General features: G+C 45.8%; 1 non-coding gene across 1 annotated transcript; it reads right to left on the bottom strand.

Annotated features, from left to right (window-relative positions):
• Positions 1–22,135: 22,135 nt before the first annotated feature.
• Positions 22,136–22,242, bottom strand: LOC136478636 (small nucleolar RNA R71). Its single transcript, XR_010764356.1, has one exon. It is a non-coding gene; the product is annotated as a small nucleolar RNA R71 (small nucleolar RNA).
• Positions 22,243–22,712: the final 470 nt, after the last annotated feature.

The raw sequence follows: 22,712 nt of genomic DNA, 5'->3' as shown, positions 1-22,712 counted from the left end.
CTTTAGCCTAATCATAATCTGCTTTATTGATCATATCACTATCTTCTGCCCGCACTATGGAGCCGAGACATCTCTTTAAATGGATATATCACATGCTTTCTAGCTAGGTTCTATATATAAGTAGTTACCATTTGTCGGATTCTGTTATTCTTAATTTGTTTGCTTGGCTCACATGAGAGGGAAATAGGTCATAAACTAATATTAGCTTGATCAAAAGAGGTAAATCTTTAGCATATGAAAATCTCAGCCGCAAGGTCGAGCTAGGATTATCTTATAACACACACACACACACTCTTTTCTGTACGTACGGCCGATGCCTTCCTTTAGAAGCCATCTACCCCCGTTCGCTGGTCTGAAACTTGGCTGAAAAACACTGTTCCGGCTGAATTGTTGTGAGAGAAAAACACTGTTCCGGCTGAAAAAAAAGCCGAACAAGCCGAATATGGGGTAAGCCGAACAGGGCCTGCACCGAGAATCGATGCAATTAGTTTAGCAGGGATTAGGACCCAAACATATCTAATTCGTAGCTCCCAATGACACTTGGACACAAAACATACACAAAAGAAATTGGTGATGGGCACATAATAAACACATATAAAAGAACTGACATGCAGCTTTACTGCACCGAGAATCGATGCAATTAGTTTAGCAGGGATTAGGACCCAAACATATCTAATTCGTAGCTCCTCGCCTAACATCCCTGAACCCTCTGTCCATCATTAGGATTCTGCCTAAAATTCGTTGTTATGATCGACTCCACGTTGTGATTACAGCAAGAGCGCATTACATGTACGGCAGGGACTAAACTAAGGCCCCGTTCGCTTCGCTGAAAAAACAAGCTGAAACACTGTTCTGGCTGATTTGTTGTGAGAGAAAAACACTATTACGGTTGAAAAAACAAGCTGAAAAGTACAGATTATAAGACAAGCGAACAGGGCCTTAGGCAAAAAAATGAATGAAGAGACCTTGCAGCTTCCCTCCTCCTCCTCTAGTCTAGAGAGACATGGCAAAGGCAAGCCCAGCTGTGGGTAGTGGGAGCTGTAGCCTGTAGGCAGCAGCACAGTACTGCAGCTTGAACTGATCTTTTTATGTGAGTAGAATATGATCGCTTTTACATAGCATCATAATGCCCTTTTTGACTGATCCTCATTAGTCAGTAATCTTGAATTATTGTATACTATATACAGATAGTTAGATACGCGCACACATACGTGCTAAAGGGGGTTGGAACTTGGAATGATCTGGTGAAAGAAAGAAACTTGTGCATGCGAGTCTACTTGTTCGGCACCGAAAAATGGTAGATTATTGGAGCAGTGTGAAAGCCCGCTACTTTTTATCATGACACGAATTGTTTTTGTGGAATTCTGATTAAGGGCGCAATGCAATGCAAGATCACGGAATTGCGTGCAAATCACGGTTTGCTTCTCTGGACTTCTCTTGTACAGGAAGCTGTAGCCTGTAGGATAGAATGCATCCGGGGTAAAAAGATCTTGGCGAGGGCCTGCTTAGAATAATGGCCATGAATGAAGTGACTGAACGTATTAGTGACTCTGATGAGATGCTGGCTTATCCCCATAAGCTTCCTTATCTAAACAGTTCCTCCTCCCTCCATTAATTCTCCATTCCCTTATCTGAAACTATTACATTCAGACAGTGTTCTACTTGATGCACGATGAACCACTGTGAAAGCTCAACTTGTATTTTGTTTTCCTATGATTGAGAGTAATATATGTATTTATGGCAATTCTTATCTGAGCGAGGGGTTTATTATTCCTGGACAGCTAGATTAGTTCTGAGAACAACTAGAGAAGCTCTGGAGAATCCTTTTTGGCAACTGAGATTTTTACTGAAATGTGTCGCAGCACGTGCATCGCATTTCAGTTGGAGCTGAAAGAGATTGTTTTCACTGAATGGGCAATCATAATTCAAAGCCGCCAATTGGCCAGTAAAGGAGGGAAAGTGACCGGTGATAGACGTGGCACAACCGTCCGAAATAACGTCTTCCACCAGACACTAAGCGCCCTGAGAGCTGGCTACATCGGATGGTTTCCATCAAGCACACCTCAAGAGAGAACTCGAATAATCCACGTTTTTCCTCCATGATCCAATAATGAGAACGAGTTTACAATACTTAGTCAATTTCATACAACAAGAGTTCTTAGAAATACATTATGCAATACTAAGTTCAGAGTGCAGAATTTAAACAGCGGAATTACAATAAACATCTAACGGTAGAATACAAGAATCCGTTTGTGCCCACCAGAAGAATCCTCCACATAACAGCTACTCTTCAAGCTGCACCTGCAACATGGGTGAATAAACCCTGAGTACACAATTTACTCGCAAGACTTACCCGACTAGTGAGAATAATTTTCTGACTTCAAATGATATGATAACCTTTATGGTTTACTGGGTTTTCTTTTTGCAAAAAGCAATACTAGTAGTGAATCCTTATGTATGTTTCTTATTAGCAGTCATGATTAGTTTATTATCTAACCATTCTAGGTAAGCACCTGTTCTACTTTCAAGCAAGAGTTGAGCAAACAGATCCATTTCACCATCTTTCATTTTCCAGTTCTTACTACGGTGCTAGATTGTAAACAAGTCGTACCGGATTACCCGGTGATTCACGAATCAATGTGGGCACCCCGAAATACACACCCCGCTTGTACCCCAGGCACAAGCAGGACCAACCCATCACTCTCCTATCAAGGGGTCCAGGTCCTCGTCCAAACTTGGACTCCAAGCCCCCACACCTGAGTCCCGTACTTAGTGTGGTGCTTAGACCTCCACCATCCCCGTCTCCAATCAGTCGGTCCGAAAAGAGCCAAAACCCATGACAAGAGAGCAATGAGCCTTCCCTACTCCCATAAATAAGTATGTGCTCAGGATAATAAGTTTATGACCTGACTAGAATCCAATGCAACGGCCGGTCCTTAACCGACACGGACAGGAAAAACAGTGTAACCAAGCTATGCCCCGTTGGTCGCGGGACACAACCTCTTACACCCACCAATACCCGTACCATATCCCTACCCGGTCTTCCTTTCTTTTCACTATTTTATCATGAGAATGATAATAATAATCATCTATTGTGAGTAACGGCAGGTTACTCACGCTACCGAAAAGCCTAAGCATAGCAGCTACTCGACCTAAGCTAGTAGGCCTTATAGGTAGGTATATCTATGTATGTAGTTTCAATATAAATCCTATAACATAAATGCACATCGTATATATTTCCAGTGATTATTCAAAATAAGGGTTATGCACCGGGGCTTACCTTGGACAGGCGGGTGGTCAGCTATGTCAGTCGTCGGTGGCTCCAAGGCTTCCTCCTGTATGAAGACCTTCTCCTCGTACTCCTCAATCACCTCCTCGTATTCCTGCTCTCTAGCAGTCACAAACTCCACCAACGCGTTCTCTACATGCATGCAATGATGATGCAATACTTAGCATTTTAGCAATAGCAGCCCTTAAAATAACAATACATCTACCAAGCTACTAAGCTAACTCTAATGACTAAGATGCTAAGCTACCCATCCTTTCCACTAAACATGTATGAAACATTCAAGTATTATCTTAGCAACCAAAAATGCATTTCTTACTTTATTTATGATTTCATATATACTAAAACAAGGAGTACTTAGCTACCCTATATATCAACATATTCTAAGGCTACAAAAATTATAATGAGCACATAATAATACAATGAACCTACTATAAAAATTTCATAGACAAAACTATTACCCATTTGTCACAAAAGTTCCTACAAATATTAACCTAAATACTACTAAACCTCACAATTGATTTAATAGGCCTCAGTATCAACTCAGACATGCATAAACAAACTACATCATCAGATAGACAACATTTTTAGGAACTAAACAAAATTAGTTTCATAATTTTTGGATACCCACATGATTTTATATGATTTACTAAAGATTAGCTCAAAAATACAATTGAAAAACTATTTCTATTCTCCACGAAAAAGCTAAACTGATTTTGGCCCAACGCGGCCCACGCACGGAGGCGGCCCGCGGCGAGGAAGCCCGCGCGCATCGGCACTCTTGCAAAAACGCCCCTGGACTATGAGCAAAACAACCCATAGTCCACGTTACTATTTCTATAGACAACGACTTTGCAACGGAACCCTCGGATATTTCTCCTCGTTACAACGGCAAGGCCCTCGGCCTCCCCCGTGCGCTCCGGCGCGGCGAGCGGTGGCACTAGCGCTTGCGCCGGCCACATGGGACCCACGCTGACCTATCTACGAGGCCGACGCTCACCTAGGGTTCGACGTGACACGATGGGCGGCGGTTGCATGAGTCAGGACGCTGTAGAAGGACCTCGCCACGACGGCGAGCACCTTGCAGCAATGGCGACGACGTTCAGGTGAGCCGCAGCAACAACAAGGCGATAGAGGTAGCAGGTGAGCAACGACAACTCACCAGCGACCTTACTAAAAAGCCGGCTCGGCCAAAGACGACCCGAGCGAGGCTAGCCACGTGCGTGCTGCGAGGTGAACGGTGAACCACAAAGGCACGGCCATGTCAACGGCGAGGAGGCGGCACCAGAGCTGCGACTAGCATGCACATGACGAAGAGGGAGCCAAGGCGAGCTAGTGGTGCAGAGGAATTAGAGCGGGGTGAAGTGGTGGAGGCTGGCCACGACGCGGGCGGTGACGGGCCTTAACGGCACGGCGGCGGGCAAAGCTCCAAAATTGGAGCTCGGCGTGACGCGACTCAAGGCAGGGTGGGGTCGGCTGGAGAGGGGGCGTGAGGGCGGAGACATGAGCATGAGAAATTGATGAGAGCTGCTCGGTCTCTGGCTTCACCGTGACACGACACGACGGCGGTGGAAAACAGAGGAAGGGAGAGAGAAGGTGCGACAGTGGGTTCGGCTCATCCACGCCTTGGCGGGACGCAGCCGACTGGACTTAGGGTGGCCTTTGCTAAAAGGTCCTAATGGTTAGAGGGGGGTGAATAGGCTATTAAAAATTTCTATAACAACACTTAGTAAACTAGTTAGATAAATATGAAGCGAAGCGAGTGTTGCGCTAGCCTACTAAAATTGCAAGCCACCTACCACAATTCTAGTTTCTATAGTCTTTATCCACACAATGGCTATGTAACTACACAAAGTTAGTGTGTTCTTAAAGGCTAACTAAGGAGCCACACTAACCAAACTAACAAGCTCTCACGACTAGCTACACTAAAGAGCTTGACAACTAGTTTGTGGTAATGTAAAGAGAGAGAGAGCAAGATGGTTATACCGTCGAGTCGAGGAATGAACCAACCAATCACAAGAACGAATATCAATGAAGACTGATCACCTCGGAATCAAATGATGACACAATGATTTTTTACTTTGCCGGCAAGCTAGTCCTTGTTGTGGCGATTCACTCACTTGGAGGTTCACGCGCTGATTGGCATCACCCGTCAAACCCTCAATAGGGTGCCACCCAACCAACACAAGATGATGATCACATAAGCCATGAGCAATTTACTAGAGTACATTTTGGCTCTCCGCTGGGGAAAGGTCAAGAATCCCTCACAATCATCACGATCGGAGCCAGAGACAATCACCAACCTCCGCTCGACGATCCTCGTTGCTCCAAGCCGTCTAGGTGGCGGCAACCACTAAGAGTAACAAGCAAATCCCGTAGCAAAACACGAACACCAAGTGCCTCTAGATGCAAACACTCAAGCAATGCACTTGGATTCTCTCCCAATCTTACAAAGATGATGAATCAATGTTGGAGATGAGTAGGAGGGCTTTGGCTAAGCTCACAAAATTGCTATGTCAATGGAAATGGCCAACAGAGTGAGCTTGAGCCGACCATGGGGCTTAAATAGAAGCCCCCACAAAATAGAGCCATTGACTCCTCAGTCCACTAAAAATTGAGGTGATCGGACGAGCCGGTGTAACAACTAGTCCCGACATACATGGCCCAAGCCCACTCTTCTGAGGAGTGGTCCGACCCGCGTAGCAACCCGCTTGAACTTTCGTCCTCGCTTCGTTCAAAACGGTTAACCGAAGGTTACTACGCGTCCCTGGCCCTGATATTTAAGTTGATCTGGCGATCCCTGAGTTTCCAGTATGGTACTAAACCTGGTTGCACAGTGTTTTTCGCGGTGTTACAGTAACAGTGAACATTACCCCCGAATTTGGCCGGCCTATTTTCGGGTGAACAGTGTCATGTATACAGTAGCCCGAAGCCCGGAAGCTACAGTACCCGCCCACTTCTCTGCTGTGGTAGCACTGTCCCATAACTGGATTGGATTGGGCCCACTTTGGCCCATTAGGATGTTACAGCCGGTCGTATTGACAGGATGCAGGACCCCAACGTCTAGTCGCGCGATACACGCCACGTGGCACCTACTTCAAATACTAATCGCCCGATCTCAACAGTCATCAGTACATTTAAGTTGTGACCGGACGCTCTACAGTGTATGACCGGACGCAGGACCCCAGCGTCCGATCACTTCCAGTAAGGTTCTACTCTCGATCGGACGTGTGAGTTCGATCACGACCGGACGTAGGACCCTAGCGTCCGGTCACTTCTAGTAAGGTTCTAGAGGCAGAAATTTCCGACCAGACACGTCCGGTCATGCCCGACCGGACTCGCCCAGTGTCCGGTCACTCACCGTCTCCTCTGTGCGCCGCCACATCAGCACGACCGGACATTGAACAGTGTTCAGCCAGAGTCCGGTCACATGTATTTGGTCAAGAGACTGAGGGCGGCCTTCACTATGCGCCACTGATCGGACATAGGACCCCAGCGTCCGGTCACTGCGTGACTAGCGTCCGGTGCAGTCTGTGAAACCCTATCTTTTCTGTATAGGGCGTCGGTGGCACCGTCGGACACTCCGTCGGTGAAGTTTTGAACCCTTGCTCCCAAGTGCTAAACACAATGTGTATCACCTTTGTGCATGTGTGTTAGCATATTTTCACAAATATTTTCAAGGGTGTTAGCACTCCACTAGATCCTAAATCCATATGCAATGAGTTAGAGCATCTAGTGGTACTTTGATAACTGTATTTCGATACGAGTTTCACCCCTCTTAATAGTACGGCTATCGATCCTAAATATGATCACACTTGCTAAGTGTCTTGATCACCGAAACGAAATGGCTCCTACCACTTATACCTTTGCCTTGAGCCTTTTGTTTTTCTCTTTCTTCTTTTCAAGTCCAAGCACTCGATCATCAACATGGCATCAACATCATGTGATGATCTTCATTTGCTTCACGACTTGGAATATGCTACCTATCTCATGATCACTTTGATAAACTAGGTTAGCACTTAGGGTTTCATCAATTCACCAAAATCAAACTAGAGCTTTCATCTGCGCACCCGCTACACGACACTGCGGCCAAACCACATGCGCGTGCGGGGGCAAGTGGGGGCGCGGCATGCACGGCCGTAGCCCACGTGCGAACTAGGACAAGGCAAGCGGCAGCAGCACAACGTCGCAGTGGCATCGGTAGCGGCAGCGTCGCGACGCGAGGCGGGTCGGCAGTGCGGACGCGACGGCGAGTTGATGGCGCCGGCAGCGGCTCCATCGCGGCACGTGCGGGGCAGTCGGCAGCAGCGGCGGCGGCTTCGCGCGGCAGGGCCAGCGGCAACCGAGACATGGCCAGGCCAGAGGCGTCTACGGTCGGCTGCGCGCAGCAGTGCGCGCAGGCACACGCGTGACCAACATAGCGATGCCGAGCGCCCGAGCATGGTGATCGTGGCCACGTGGCCAACCGACCCGAAACCGTGACACACACGAATTTTAAAGCCTTCAACACGACCAGACGGTTGCTCCTAAACCTAAACCGTCTTCATCGTGCTCAAGATGGCACATGAGACTACCAAATCGAGCTATAACACTACACCCCCCTTTAACCCAATCTCTCACGATAAATTGCTAAACATAGCAATGTCTAGCTGTCGGCAGACTGGAAAATTTCTAAGTTTTTGAGCTGGATTTGATTTCCATTCGTGATTTCTAAGCTAGTGGAAATATTAGCTAGTAGTATCATTTTTCGACCGCAAGTATTTCATTGTCATCTATAAAGTTTGTACTTCAAACTTTATTTAAGTATCACATACATGTTCTATAACATTTTTGCTTAATAAAAATTGGTTTTAAACCCTACTGTTGAATTAACTTTCGTTTCGCATTCTAGTTGATCGTTTCGAGTTACGGAAATTGATCTACACACCTTATTACATGCATTAACACATAAACATGATGCTCATGAAATGTTTTAGTAAATGATTTACGGTGTAACACCGAGGGTGTTAATAGACCGGTAGGTAATAGGGATTAGGGGGGGGGGGGGGTTGAAAATTGTGTGCATGTGAGTAGCCTGTCAGGACCAGGCTGTGTGCATGCCTCCCTCCCCTCTTTGAAGCTACGGAGTAGTAGTAGGTAGGGATGGATTCGATCATCCAATGTTTTCCTCTCCGACAAATCTCCCACTTGGAGCTGGAGGTTCAGAAAAAGATTCATGCATGCATCTGGTAGCTTCTGTGGTGAAAAAAAAAGTTGAAACACCTGGGGCCGAGGCTGAGTGAACAGATTGAACTGGCTGTGGGCTTGTGGCTGCCCTCCCCGGCCAGTGTGATTCATTCAAATCAAATAATAAGCAAAGCATCAGAGCCACACAACATGCACAAAGAGTCTAGAAAACTCTGGGTCACCAACAGGATTCATTCATGAGAAACCATCATTTGAGCAGCACCCAGCAAACTCAGGGATTTCACTGCAGAAATCCTTAATAAAAGGTCAAACAGCAGGGAACAGCTCCACTAATGCGAGTACTATAGAAAAGAACGGCTGTGGCAGCAACGCTGCATGCTGCTCCACCAGACACCAGCTGCTGCTCATCAGCCGCCGTCCTGCAGAATCCAGCGGTGAGCGGCGAGTGTGAGTGAAGTCTGGCCGCACGCGTGCTCAGGTGCATGCAGTTGCTGTGCGCCACAGTCCCATCCCACCCCGTTCCCATGGCGCGTGCGGTGCGGGTGCGGCGTGGGCCACTGGGCCTCGGTCTCGGCCCATCCCCACCGTCCAAACCGCCCGCCAACTTGCGCGGGCGGGAATCCTTCCCGATTCCGTTCCGCGCGCTCCGTCGTCGGAGCTGCCACGCCACCCGCTGCGCTGAGACTGAGAGCCAATGAGCCACTGCCCAGTGCCCACTGAACTGCACCGCACCTTCGTCCCTCGCCAGCCAAGGCCGGCCCCCGCTATAAATTGCGCTCGCGCCAACCCACCCCCGGCATCATACATATCGATCGGAAGCCAAGCCAGCTGCCAGCCAACCAAACCAAGCAACACCAGCAGCAGCTCATCATCAGCTCCGGCTTCTCCGTGGTCCTCGCGCTAGCTCGACAGGTCGGCCCAGGGGCGTACGTGCCAAGAAGTACACGAGCCAGCGAGGAGCGAGATGGGCAGCTGCTTCTCTTCTTCGGGGTCGGCGGGCGACGACGCGGCCGTCTACGGCGACGAGGGGAGGGTCAGGAAGGTGTGGCCCAGCGACGACGACGGCGAGTGGGACGTCGACAACAGGGCCGCCATCTACATCGACAAGTTCCACCGCCACCAGTCCGGAGTCGTCTGCTCCGACTGCGCCGCCGACCAGCAGCAGCAGACACCGGCTGCCGCCCAGTGACGACTAGATAGCTGGCCGGCCGCCTATATATCATGAGCTGAGACTGAGATGGATCGATGAAGGAGTTCAGTAGTGATGTCTTGTTTTGGTGGATCCAATTCCGATCCCATCGGTTATGCCTGCCTGCCGCCATCGCTTCCAGTTCTTTCTTCTTCTTCTTCTCCCTTTGGTTTCTCTGTAGGATTATCGAGATAGCTGCTAATGAATAATCATATCGACGGATTAGTCTAGATTGTGTAGTATGCATGTAAATTTGTTCCATATATACACATATGTGAAGAGACGATATGCGCTTGCTTTTCGAATTCTCTCTTGCAATGCTTCCTCCAATTCAAACAATAATCCTCTCATCTCCAAGTCTCCCACTACATGTTTGTTGTTGCATGGTACTCCACTACTACACTTGTGATATGTGTTTCAGACCAGGACATGAATCAACATGAAACTCTAATAATTAACGAAACAAGATGATGATGATACAATAATAATTCACACTTCATATGTGAGCTACATGTGGCCTTCCTAACAAGCACTTTTCCTTTCCACGTACGAAGCACGGTGTGGATTTGTTGGATCCAAGCAAAGTGCATGCCACATGAGCGGCACTTTAATTTGGAAATCGATGAGAATGAAAGAAGCCGATGAGTGGATCCGACCGACTTGCGCACCATGCATCATCTCGGCCTTCTTGTACAGTTCTCTAGCTGCTTTCCTGCTTGTGCAGTGAAAGCTCCACGGCATGCATCCGACAGTTCAATGCAAATCCTTTCACAAATCTCATTCCTAGAGCTGATTATGAGTCATTTCAACTTTCAACCTTGTGCAAAAGCCAACGAGTGTCATTTCCTGCTTTCTATCAGTCCTTTCCTGTCCTCCTATGCCATGCTACCGCTCGAGTCGCTGGCTATGCTGGAAGATCATGATTCGCTGCTGATCGATAGCAAGCTATACCTACCTAGCTAGATCAGTCTGCAGATATTTTTCTTTCTCAAGAAAAAAAAGTTATTGCTACCCCTCATATATGAGAATTTCTCTTTTTTTTCAAGACAAAGGAATGAAAACAAGAATTTCTAGCCCAAGTATACTTAATTTTAACACTCTTGTACACTCATATATTTCACATGTCTGAATTTCAAGATGATTCCAAGTAACACTCTTGTACACTAAAAATAAATTGTTAATTTTCTGATTTGTTATTTGCTTTTGTATCATGATATATCAAATTTTTGTCCATGTCTGACTATAGCAAGAATTGTAAATTGTTAATTGTTTATGTGCCAACATAGATTAGATTTTGTCGAGTAGCGGTTTTGTCTAAACGGTTTTTTTATTCTCGGAACCTATATAAATTGCAATGAACTAAATCTGAAATTTTAGTATAAATTGTGCCTATTCTCAGAACCGTCATATGAAAGAAAGCTAAAATTCAGGCACCCTAATTTTAATTGCACATACAAACAGAAAGCAAGTGCTGTGTGCACATCACTTGATATATCACTTTTGTTCTCATGCATAGTTATCAACAGTTTGGCACATCTTTCTTAGTTCTTTTTAATAAGAAAGCAAACAACTGTTATCTAACTTGATTTCTTTTGAGAAAAATAAGAAAGAAAAGGCAAACAACCGGTATCTAACGCCAACTTGGCATACATATAACAAATGCCACGTATCAGAAATATGCTGAAGTAATCTTGCTTAGTTTCTTAGAGCGATGGCACCATTAGTTTTACTATATATATGCAGCTTCATACTATCATCATGCCAAATTGCCAACTAATTAATGTTGTGATGCCTAGTTGCCATTTTCTTTTTCAAAGTAGCAACACATATGGCTGAGAAACCAACAATCTTCTTTGTCATCTCAATAGAATAGAAAGAAGCAGGAAGTTTTCTAATCATCATTTTTCTGCAGATTACCACCCATAACTGTTTTATAGGGTGTACCTGTGAAATGAAACCTTACTACCAGACAAACAAACATTCAAATTTCATCCAAATAAAAATGTAAATTTTGGCCCATGTGTTGCTAATTTCAGCTAGTTAGTGAGTTACATGTATTTTTCAGAACTCTGATCTATTTCTCTTTTAAATTTTTTCTCGAATATGCTTATCTTTTTAAATTCATATTTTAATTTGAAAACATAAGGCTGTAAAAGACCTACAATTCTTGTTCCACACGGCCACACTGGCATCAAGGAATCCCAGTCCCCAATCTTTTTTTACAAGGAAATGAATCCCTAAAATGTGACCAAATGTGACCTGCAAGATTCAATTTTCCAGGCAGATTATACAGGTCACGTAAACTTGTCTCTCAACTCTCGTCCTTTCTTTCTTTGTTCTGTGGAAAAGAACTCCCTGAGGGGGACTGAGAGTAGAGCATCAAATCCTCCTGGCGAACGAGCCTTTCCTTTCATTCCTTTTCCTTCATGGCAAATGACACTTTTGGTAGATAAGAACAAGGCGCGATCGATCGTTCAATGTGACACAGATTCACCGGACCTGTTGGTGTTTACATAAAGAAAAAAAAAAACAAATGCTTGGAATAATACGCTCTAAAAAATGAACACCCGTTAACTGATTGGATGGATTCATAGCAGATAGCCCTCACTAGTGGAAGCATAGATATTATTTGCTCAGGTTGATTTGTATACGTTTTTCTGACTGCCCAATCCATGGTTTTTACCAAAGAGTGAAGGCTAGCTAGCGAATCCAAATGTTCTGCGAGAGATTGCTGAAATGCTGTTCTATCTGGAGCATATGCTGGTGCCGTGCCTTTATTTCCTCTTCTGACTCTCAAGTAAAACATAGGTGCAAAATATTTTGTCTGCAAGCTTCTGAATGCATCTGAATAAAACGAACAGCATAGTGCTAGCACACAGGAACGCATGCAACTATATGGAAGGATTTTGCAGACCATGTGGCCTGGTGATTCCTCAACCCTAATTGTGGCCAAAGTGGCAAGTGTTTTCGACCAGCGAATACAATGCGTTACTGCATAAGATACTCTCACCCAATGATGCTACTTTACATACATAAGCGTAAATAATTCCATCTTATTTCCCGAGAGCTGTATGTAGAAGCATCATCCAGGTCTTCGAATATTTTACATGCAAGATTTTCAATAGTTCTCCTGCTACGCACATGCTATTTGATCAACAACTTGCAATATTGCTTTATATAGTTCAGGCAAGCCCTGTCACTTTTTACAGGCTCAACTTCCCAGTAACTTCTGTTAGTAGTAGTAGAACTTGGCTTATGGAATCTGGCGAGCTAATTAGTCACGGAATGTTTGGTGCTCCTGACTTGAGAATAATCACAATATGCAGGGCCGGGGCCCCGTTCTTGGCGACAGATTTTCCATGGCTCAGTTTCAGACAGCCGCTGCGTCGTCCTTTCGGGGCGCTCTCTCTCTCTTTTCCAGGGAATTGTCCATTGTGTGGATGCCTTGGATGGCAGTGGACGGGGGAGAGTCCTTTTTTCTGCACTTTAGAAAGTACTGGCAGTTTCTTTCTGTCCCCTGAAAAATGGCCACCGTGCACGTGGACAAACCATTGTGGGTTGTACGAACTGTACGCTACCACCAACCTAGCAATCTGCGATCATGGCTGTCAAATTGTAATATCTACTGAGGCCGCGTTTAGATGACGAAATTTTTTGGTTTTGGCTAATGTAGCACGTTCGTTTGTATTTGGCAATTAGTGTCTAATTATGAACTAATTAGGTTCGAAAGTTTCGTCTCGTGATTTCTCACCCAACTGTACAATTAATTTTTTTTCATCTACATTTAGTACTCCATGCATGTGCCGCAAGATTCGATATGACACTTTGGGATGAAAAATTTTAGAAACTAAACAGGCCCTAACTTATGAGAAACAGAATCCGGCCCACTGTACGGAGAAGAAGATAAGACCGGAAGGCACACCATAGCGATAGGCCTTTAGTTGTTTGGGGCAAAACAAATCATCAAGTTGTTGTGTCGATCTGCTTTTACCTTGGTCATTCATAGAAGAGTAGTAAGCAGTAGTGCTCGTTTTCTAAGGCCAGTTTCAGTGGGGGTTTCATCTCCCAGTTTTCAACACACCATATTTTGGAAACAGTGCAGAAGAGTTTTATCCCCATGAAATTCTCTCTACTCTCATGAAACTTTTATCTTCTCTCTCTTCATCAAGACAGTACCATGTCAGCATATTTAATGCCCATAAAACTCTATGAAATCCCCATTGAGACTGGCCTAAGTTGTAACCCCATAGCTAGCCAGCCGGAAAGCACAAATGCATGCAATGCACATCACACTAGCTAGCTATATACAATAATTGTCTTGTAACTGAAGATCTTCAGGCGGAAGCCAGCTTAGCTATATGGGGAGAAGCGACCAGCAGGCCACCGTCGCAGGGAACTTGCACTGGGTGCGGCCAGTGAATCGAACCAACTGGAGCATTAGGCTAGACTTGCAGTGGTCTCAAGCTGTTGTCCACGGAATCCTGGAAAGCGTCGGCAATCGGCATGTTGCGGGAGAAAGAGAGGGTGAGCTGAGCCTGAGCCTGCCTGAGCGAGGAAACTAACTAAAAGGACGTTGCCCCCTTTGATCAGCTTTGTTCACCTGACGCCTGACGCTTGAAGATTACTGTCGTCCGTCGTTCACTCTTGCACGAGGCTGGGGCGCCGAACCCTTCCAACGTCAAAGCGCTAGGAGCGCTCTTTCCAGACATCAGAAATGAGTTGCGCTAGCAACAGCGGAGGCGCAAGCCCACTTCCTAGGATGTGTCAGCTGTCATTATCTCGGTTTTCTACCATTTGTGTTATATAATATCGATCAAAATTTGAATCTGTATGTCCTCAGCTGTAATTTTGTAGACTTTGTAGGACGCTCACCAAAAGTGCGTTGTTTGTATGGTCAAACTATTCTACCTTAATTATAATGATGCGTAAATCTTTTGTCTATTCGAGGAAAAAAATAGATACCTGAGGCTCTGAACTACGCTCGTCACGTGGGCCCACGTCGCCTGTACTTACTCTTAGAATTAGGATGTCCGGATGTTTGTTCCGGTTTTGAAGCAAGTCAGAGACACAGGAAGGAAGCCCTTTATTTTCGTTTTCTTCACAAAAAATAAGATTTCAGTTAATCCCTTCCCCAGAAGGATTAGAGTGGGTGAGGCCGTGAGGGGCCGGGATTTTGACTTGTAGCCTTGTAGGACACTAGGACGACGAATCGAAAGGGTGGCCGGGTAGCCTGCAGGGGGGCGGGCATCGATGCTTTAATTTGCTACCCTACGGGCACCGGCTATTTATGTTTGTAAGAGTAGATGTAGTAGATCGGTCGAGTAGCTAGCTAGGTCTCCAATCGTGTCTCCCTGGGCGCTGAGCTGATCGAACATGCCCAGGTTCTTCTTGTCCGTGGCCCTAGCGATCGGGGAGGCCAGGAGGAACCCGGGCATGGCGTCCGGCCGGTCCGGACGCACGGTGACGACTGACGACACGTCGTCCCTGGTGCTGCTGCTAGGCTGATTATGGGCTGCTGGAGCCTGGAGGGCATGCAGGCTAGCTAGGCCCAAGGATAAGGGCATGAGGGCGTACGTGATCGGCAGCAGCAGGGGTGGTGCATGATCGTCAAGAGACACGATGGACTCGACTTCGCTTTTGACATCAGGGCGACATGGCGAGCAGCATGCATGCTGCATGCCAGCATCCATCATGTTGACTGTTGAGGATAGGCGACGACGCACACCGACCGACCTGCAGCGCCGCCGCCCCACGGGCCACGGCCACGGCCCGGCCGGCGCATCGCATTATTCTGGTTCTGGTCAAGCCCAAGTCGTCTCCACGGCCCGGCGCGGCGTCCCGTGCTCATCGCGTTCTGCTCTGGACTTCTGGTCGTCCTGGCCAGCTAGCTAGAGTCCACACTCAGCTCCGATGGTTAACACCGTGTGGCTTATAAGCCAACTAATATTGTTTTATTGTGAGAGAAAAACACTGTATCATGGCTCATACGATCAAGCGAACATGGTGTAACCATGCATAGATAATAATAAGGCTATACTGTATGCTTCGTCTATTAACGACATCATGAATAATAACTCTATATTATTTGCCTTAATTATCCCTCTAGACTTGCAAGTCTACGCACACGGATTCCATCCACCCTAATGTTGGCGTGGCTTCATAATCATTCCAGTTCCACGTCCGAGCCTATCCAAAAGCTTTCGCGACGCCCCTCCCCACGTGCACCATGCATGTCACCGTCCCACAAAACGAAGCAAGCAATTGCAGCGACGACTCGACTCGACTCGAGACCAAGACCACCGCCCGCCCGGTGGACTGGTGGTCGCCGGTCGGCAGACCTCACGCGGCACGCGGGCAGGCACCGACCGCGTGGACCTGTGTGGCCACATCGCCGCTGCCACCTGATCGAGCAGCCGACCACGCCGGCGCATCGGATCGCCCCGCCGAGAATCTGTCCCGCCTGGCGGCCCACAAGCCAGGCCCGACCCACGCCGTGCCCCCTGTCCAGGCCGCCGTCCTCCCTACAGGGCCGAAATACCCCACGCACACAGGCCTCTCCCTGACTTCTCAAAGCACGGAACATGTCCTCCTCCTGGGTCTCTGCGGGGGCGTTTGACGGGCCGAGTTTTCGTTTGGTGATTCAAATCAACGACTGCTAAATAAATGGGTCAGACCATGTGTGCGACACGATCACACGACCAAGACCACCACCGTTCAAACATGGCGCCGTGCATGATTCGTGCTACGCTTAGTTGGCGGGCATTCTGACCTTGACCGCTTGCAAGATACTAGTACATCTTCGACCAAGAAATTAATTGAAGGCAACAATAGTCCGTTTGTGAGCCATCACGGAGAGATAGTTCAACTCGTTAATTCACATGTTCCATCAATTAAGTCAGAGATGAACTTGATTGCCTAAGTTTGACACGACCTGCTTGTCTAGTGTTGATACTCTGCCACAAAGTTATAAACGCCGTGGTGCAATGCACGACCAAAAATATGATGTCGTGGCGCATTAAATGGCTGAATACAAATTGTTGCATTTTTTTTTGCGAGACCCAGTTATAGACACCAACACTCACATACACGAGCGACGCACGCACACCATACCCCTATGAACACCACCGAAGAACTGAGTTGGACCGGCAAATCTTAAGTTTGACGAAGTCACCACAGACGTCTCGCTGTCGACGGGCACGTCGCCTTAAACGATAATGACAGGCCACGGGCGTCTGTCCCATCCGGACACCACGCGGCAACTCCGCCTCACTTTGCCGCACTTCTCCCGCTGCACGCCCGCCTCGCTTCCCTACCGCGCGACCCATCTCGCGTCGCTTGCTCCTCGCCCCAGTCGTCGCGTGGTCCATCCACGCCTCTCGCTGCTCGCTCCAGCCGCGCCCCTGACCGGGCAGTCGTCGGGCGGGCCGCGCTGGCCACGCGTGCTACAGCTGTGCGTCGGGCCAACCATGCCACGCCACACCCCGGCTAGCATGGATAGCCGCCGCTGCTCGCGCAGCCGCCTGCTCGTTGCCATCTTCCTTCTCCACCGCGACCGCACAGCCAGATCCTGTTGTGGAGTACTACGCCTGCTAGGGTTTTGCTGAAAGCGCATGTTGCAAGTATATGTTTCAAGTGTTTTAAATTTTTCAGAGGGTATGTTGCAACTGTTTCATATGGATGTTGCAAAAGTAGATCAGGATGTTGTATATGTTGCAGTGGCTATACATATGTTGCAAGCGTCTGTTCGGAAATTTTCATCTATTTTTTCAAACGTATGTTGCAAGTGTATTTATTTGGATATTGCATATGTTTCACACATATATTGCAGGTGTTTTGTCTATATATTGCATATGTTTTACAATAGTTTTTTCAAGTGTTTTTGGTGTTTTGCAAATATTTCATGCGCATGTTTAAAGTATTTTATCTTTCTTTAGACGTATGTTGCAAATGTTTTATCTAGATATTTTAAAAGTAGATCGGGTGTTCACTACTACAGATTAACTTATCACTATCACCGCATTCACTGCCGTAGCAATAGAAGCGATTGTGTTATGCTTCCACCGCCGGTTGGACCGATAGCGAGGCCTCTTGAGGAAGGAAACCGACAATTGAAACTTCTACCATCGACAGGTTAACAATAGATGCGACAGTGGTATTTTCTCAGTCATATGAAAAGCCAAGCTGACTGGGATACGTGTTATGGCCGCCGGCCCTATACGACTGTTTGGTCTTCCAGCGGTAAAGTCAACGTGAGTTATTTCCCAACTACCCACAACACAGTTGCATCATCATTACTTGCACTTCTCCATCTTCAAGGTTGGCTTATTTAACAGGGTTTGGATGCACCTCTTGGGCTCAATCCACACACTCTTGAATCCACACACTCGTGAGCTACTATATCTTTCCTCATCGCCAAGAAGTGCTTTGTCTTTATCCTTGCACCTCTCATGGCCTCCGTCCTCATGGCCATGAGAGGTGCAAGATGGAGATAAAGCACCTCACAGGGTGTTTGGAGAAGGCCTTCAAGATTAGGTGCTTTAGATTCCATAACCCTGCTGCCTTTGACCGAGATGCAGATTTACTTTCCTTGATCCTTAGAGGTAGTAAGATTATGGAATATAAAGCACCTCACTGAGATGCTGGTGCAAGTTTTGCGAGGTGCTCCTTCTCAATCCTTTGCGAGGTGCTGCCGTTGAACAGGAGCTTGACCTTGATGATTGCATATCTTCTTGTAGATCTTATGTTAACAGAAGATCTGCGATCATTTGGTTCTCTCCTATTCAAGGGCTCCAAACTCGATTGGGGTGCTTCAAGTTTGTGAGGTGCTCGTTCTTCAAGATTGGGTGCTTATATAACATCTTGCAGCTCTCACGGTCAAGAAGCAGATCACATCCCTTGACCATGAGCGTTGCAAGATGGAAGGTAGAGCACCTCACTAAGGGTGAAGTTTTGCGATGTGCTGCGTCGTTCTTTAGATTCCATGATCTTTGTACTTTAGAGGATCGAGATGCAGATCTGTTGCTTTGTATGTGCAAACCACCATATGATATGGATCTGTTATCGCGTAGGTCTTAATGGAAAATACGTAAAGAAGTACTATCCAAGTATTTGGGTCGATGCTTGATAGCTGAGTCTCATCGGCTCAAAATAGCTGACACCTAGAGTATCGAATTTAGAACAAAAACTAAAAATAAAGACATAGGATCAAAAGTGACATTCAAACAGTATATTCTTTACTTATAAGACCCTAGATATAATCTATGGTCTTGGAAAAACATTGTTTACAACATCTTCTACATGGATGATAACTATGATAGCCTCAACAGCATCAGTGAAGTCTCCAATTAGGTCCTCTTGATCTTCCAGTCGATCAGTGTTCAAAAAACTAGGTTCCAGGTGACGTAGCTCGTGCCCTGAACGCAATTGCGCTGTAGCCAGAGCGGCACTGGAACCATAGCGGACCCCATGAGTTGCCACTTCTCTAACATGAACCAGGATATCCTGCAGGCGATCTTTAAGAGAAACACCTCTGGCGTTGACCGCTGCAACTTCCCCAAATGCTGCACGTTGGAGGGTCTCTTGGTGATTCTCCAGGTCGATCTCTCGATGATGAGCCTCCTCGATCTCGCGACGAGAAGCAGCCAGTTGTTCCTCAAGATCTAATGAAAATGAAGGGTTACCAGATAAAGTCACGAATATAAAAGCAAAGACTATTCAAAGAAATTTGACCTGCTGCCCTAGCATGAGCTTCATCAGCCCTCATCTGAGCAACATTGGTCTCTTCTTTAGATGCAAAGAGGGCTGTTTTAACAGCATTGAGACATTGCTCGAGCCGACCTACCTCAAGCATGGCTTCAGAATATAGGTTTTTGGTCTCCCTCCTTTCACGGATAAGATTCCAGATATCCTGACACGACTCGGATGATAAAAATGAAGATGAAGATGAAGATACCATGGACCCAACAAGATGTGCTTCGATAGCACTCACAATCGATTGTTGTCCAACCTCCACCAGAGTTGTCCGATGTACCGCAGCATGAGAGGTAGCCCTGCATATTCAAAGGATTAATGCAAGGCAACCATAGAGATAAGAAGTCATTCCCTCTCACCCCTGGTGATGAAGAGGGACACGAAGGCATGGAGGTGGACCCGCGGCTTCTAGAGTTTCCTCCCTTGGACGCTTGCCATGAGCCATTGTTCAGAAGAAGATTGGAAGGAGAAAACGAAGAAGAAAGTCACAGCACAACAAATGAACATAAGTAGTATTCCTTCTACTTTGCCTTGCCTCCAAATTTATAGCCCTAGGGGACCTCTATAGTGGGTTCATCGAGTTACGCGCGAGATTGGGGGCATGTGTTCACGCCAAAATTTGTTACTCCCTCCATCCCAAAAAGAATGCAATTCTCGCTTCCAGAGGAGTCAAGGGATTTCAACTTTGACCAAAATTACATAGAAAATACTAACATTTATAATCCAAAACAAATATCAACATATTAATGATAGAATATATTTTCATAATGTTGACGGTAGTTATCATCCAGCATAAACCATCAACTTTACTTGTATAAATGCACAAAAAGGATCACCAACATAGATGTAGGGGTTTAAACTAACAATTTTCACGAGTTTTGGTGAATCTATGTTTTCAGCAGGGTTATTTCAGAAAACCGTTAAGGAGGATCAAATCACCAAATTAAATCACAATTATCCGTAGCAAAAACTGCTCTAGAAGGTTCCAGAGGACACTAGAAGCCACGCCATCAAAGTAGAGAGCAAGATGCTCACCTACAGGCCACCCAGCCCCCTAGGCCCACATGTCATCCTTCGCTTCGACGTCGGTTCCCCCACCGCCTCCTAGATTGCATCCATGCCGTTCTTTCAAGTTAGTTTGGTCTGAGGGCTCAGGATTGACGCTCTGGCCTATATAACCTGCCCCTACCCCCCTCAAGAGCATGCTGCCACAAGTCAAGAGTAGACTAGAAATTAGGGTTTTTAGAGAGAAGAGAATAGAGCTCCAATTGTTCAAGTTTCTATTATAGGCTAGCTAGCAAGGTTCAAGTCGAGTTTGGGCTGTCGCTCAGGATTTCGGATCTGCTGTCTGGAGACTGGTATAGCCATTGTATCTCTTTATTTATGACTTTGTGCTAATTCAATATTATGTTGCTATTTATTATGTTTTTTGTTTGCTCTAGTAATATTCTTGATATAGTTTTGATTGATGATGAATATATACATATGTTCGTAAAGCTCTTAGCTTAGTTCTCGAGAGAGTTAAGTGGTTGACATTATGTAAGTATGGTGGTTAGATATTGTTTGCCTATGGATGCATTCTGCACTCTAGGTCATGTGGTAGATCACGGATGTGACACTCCCATTGAGTCCTTTGTAGAGCATGTAGAACGTGATTGCGAAGGAAGACAAACTCTGTTCTTAATCTTCCTTAGTAATGTTTCTTATGCATAGATCTAAAGTTAGTAGATAAGTAATGACTTAGGAATCTTTTACTCTTAACAAATCTCCTGCTTAGCCTTACTACATTTTATGAGTATCTATTTCTATCTCTGGAATACCATCATTACCTTACTCTTATCATTTATTTATTACTTGACTTACCCCTGCCATAGCATGAGAGTGGTTTTATCATAAGTATACATATTTGTTAATATCTCCATGACAACACAACCCCATAGCTCCTCCCTGTGGATAAAATATAAATAACGATACTCGGTATACTCTCGGGTGAAATTCTACAATGGTATATTATCTATGCGCTTGCAGATACCTTAGATATATATAATTTACAAGTGTTCTCATAATTACCAACAATACATTTTGGCATCATGCTAGGGATGACAACTTAGTTAAGAGTGATGCTAAGAAATGTCAACAAGCATTTCTAGCGCCGTTGCCGGGAGGGGCACATGGCTAAGAGAATTGACCAAATAAATACTTATTGATAAAATCATAACCTTTGCTTTAGCAGGCTTACCCTTGTTTGTCTTTGTTCATATCTTACATAGGGTATTGCAGGATTGGTTGTGATTCAACAAATTCCATCAATCAAAACTGACCACAGTAAGAGGAAGCTTAACACTAGTTTCTGAAGCCATGACTGACAAGACTCTACATGAATTCTCTGCTCCAAGCACCGAGAACATTCGCATAGGACCAACACTCAAAACTGATAATCTTGAGTTCAAGCTCAAGTCAAGCCTTGTCAACATGGTGCAAGCTACCCCATTCAGCAGAAAGGCACATGAAGATGCTAGTGCTCATCTTCAGAATTTCATGGAGATAAGTAGAATGGTCGTCATCATGGACGTTGCTCAAGACATCGTACTACTCCACCTCTTTCCATTCTCACTTGTGGGAAGAGCGAAGCAATGGTTCTACACCAACAAGGATAACATCAATACATGGGTAAAGTGTTCAAAGGCCTTCCTAGAAAAGTTTTTCCCTATAGGCAAGACCAATGCCTTAAGAGAAAAGATTTCAAACTTCCAACAACAGAAAGGAGAGACCATTCCAAAAGCATGGAAATATTTTCAAGAATATGTTTCAGATTGCCCTCATCATGGAATGGAAGATTGATTGCTCATGCAAAATTTTTACCATGGATTAACTCAAAAAGCCCATGAACAACTCGAAGCCACTGCTAGAGGATCATTTATGTCACTCACCCTTGGAAAAGCTAAAACTCTTATAGAAAAGATAGCCTCTAATCAAGGCTGGTCATCATGCAATATTCATGCAATAAGAGTGAAGAAGTACCAGAAGAGGTGTGTGCACTGTCAACCAAGATGAACGTACTGTTGAATTGGCTCGAACAACGAGATAATTACAAGAAAGATCGTCAGGCCATTCAAGATGCTTTCAATGCTCAAAATATATGTGGAGAGTATTTGGGGATTGAACTCCCTAAATCACAAGAGGATGTAAACATCATTAGCAACAATCAGGTTCACAACAATAGAAACAAGGATGGAATTAACAACGGTCAAATTACCAAGGTAAGTACCTAGGTAATTACTACAATTCTTCCAAACAACC

The sequence above is a fragment of the Miscanthus floridulus genome, chromosome 8, assembly GCF_019320115.1.
Source record: "Miscanthus floridulus cultivar M001 chromosome 8, ASM1932011v1, whole genome shotgun sequence".
NCBI lineage: Eukaryota > Viridiplantae > Streptophyta > Magnoliopsida > Poales > Poaceae > Miscanthus > Miscanthus floridulus.
The sequence above is the reverse complement of the archived record's forward strand: the minus strand, read 5'-3'. Positions and strand labels throughout refer to the sequence as shown.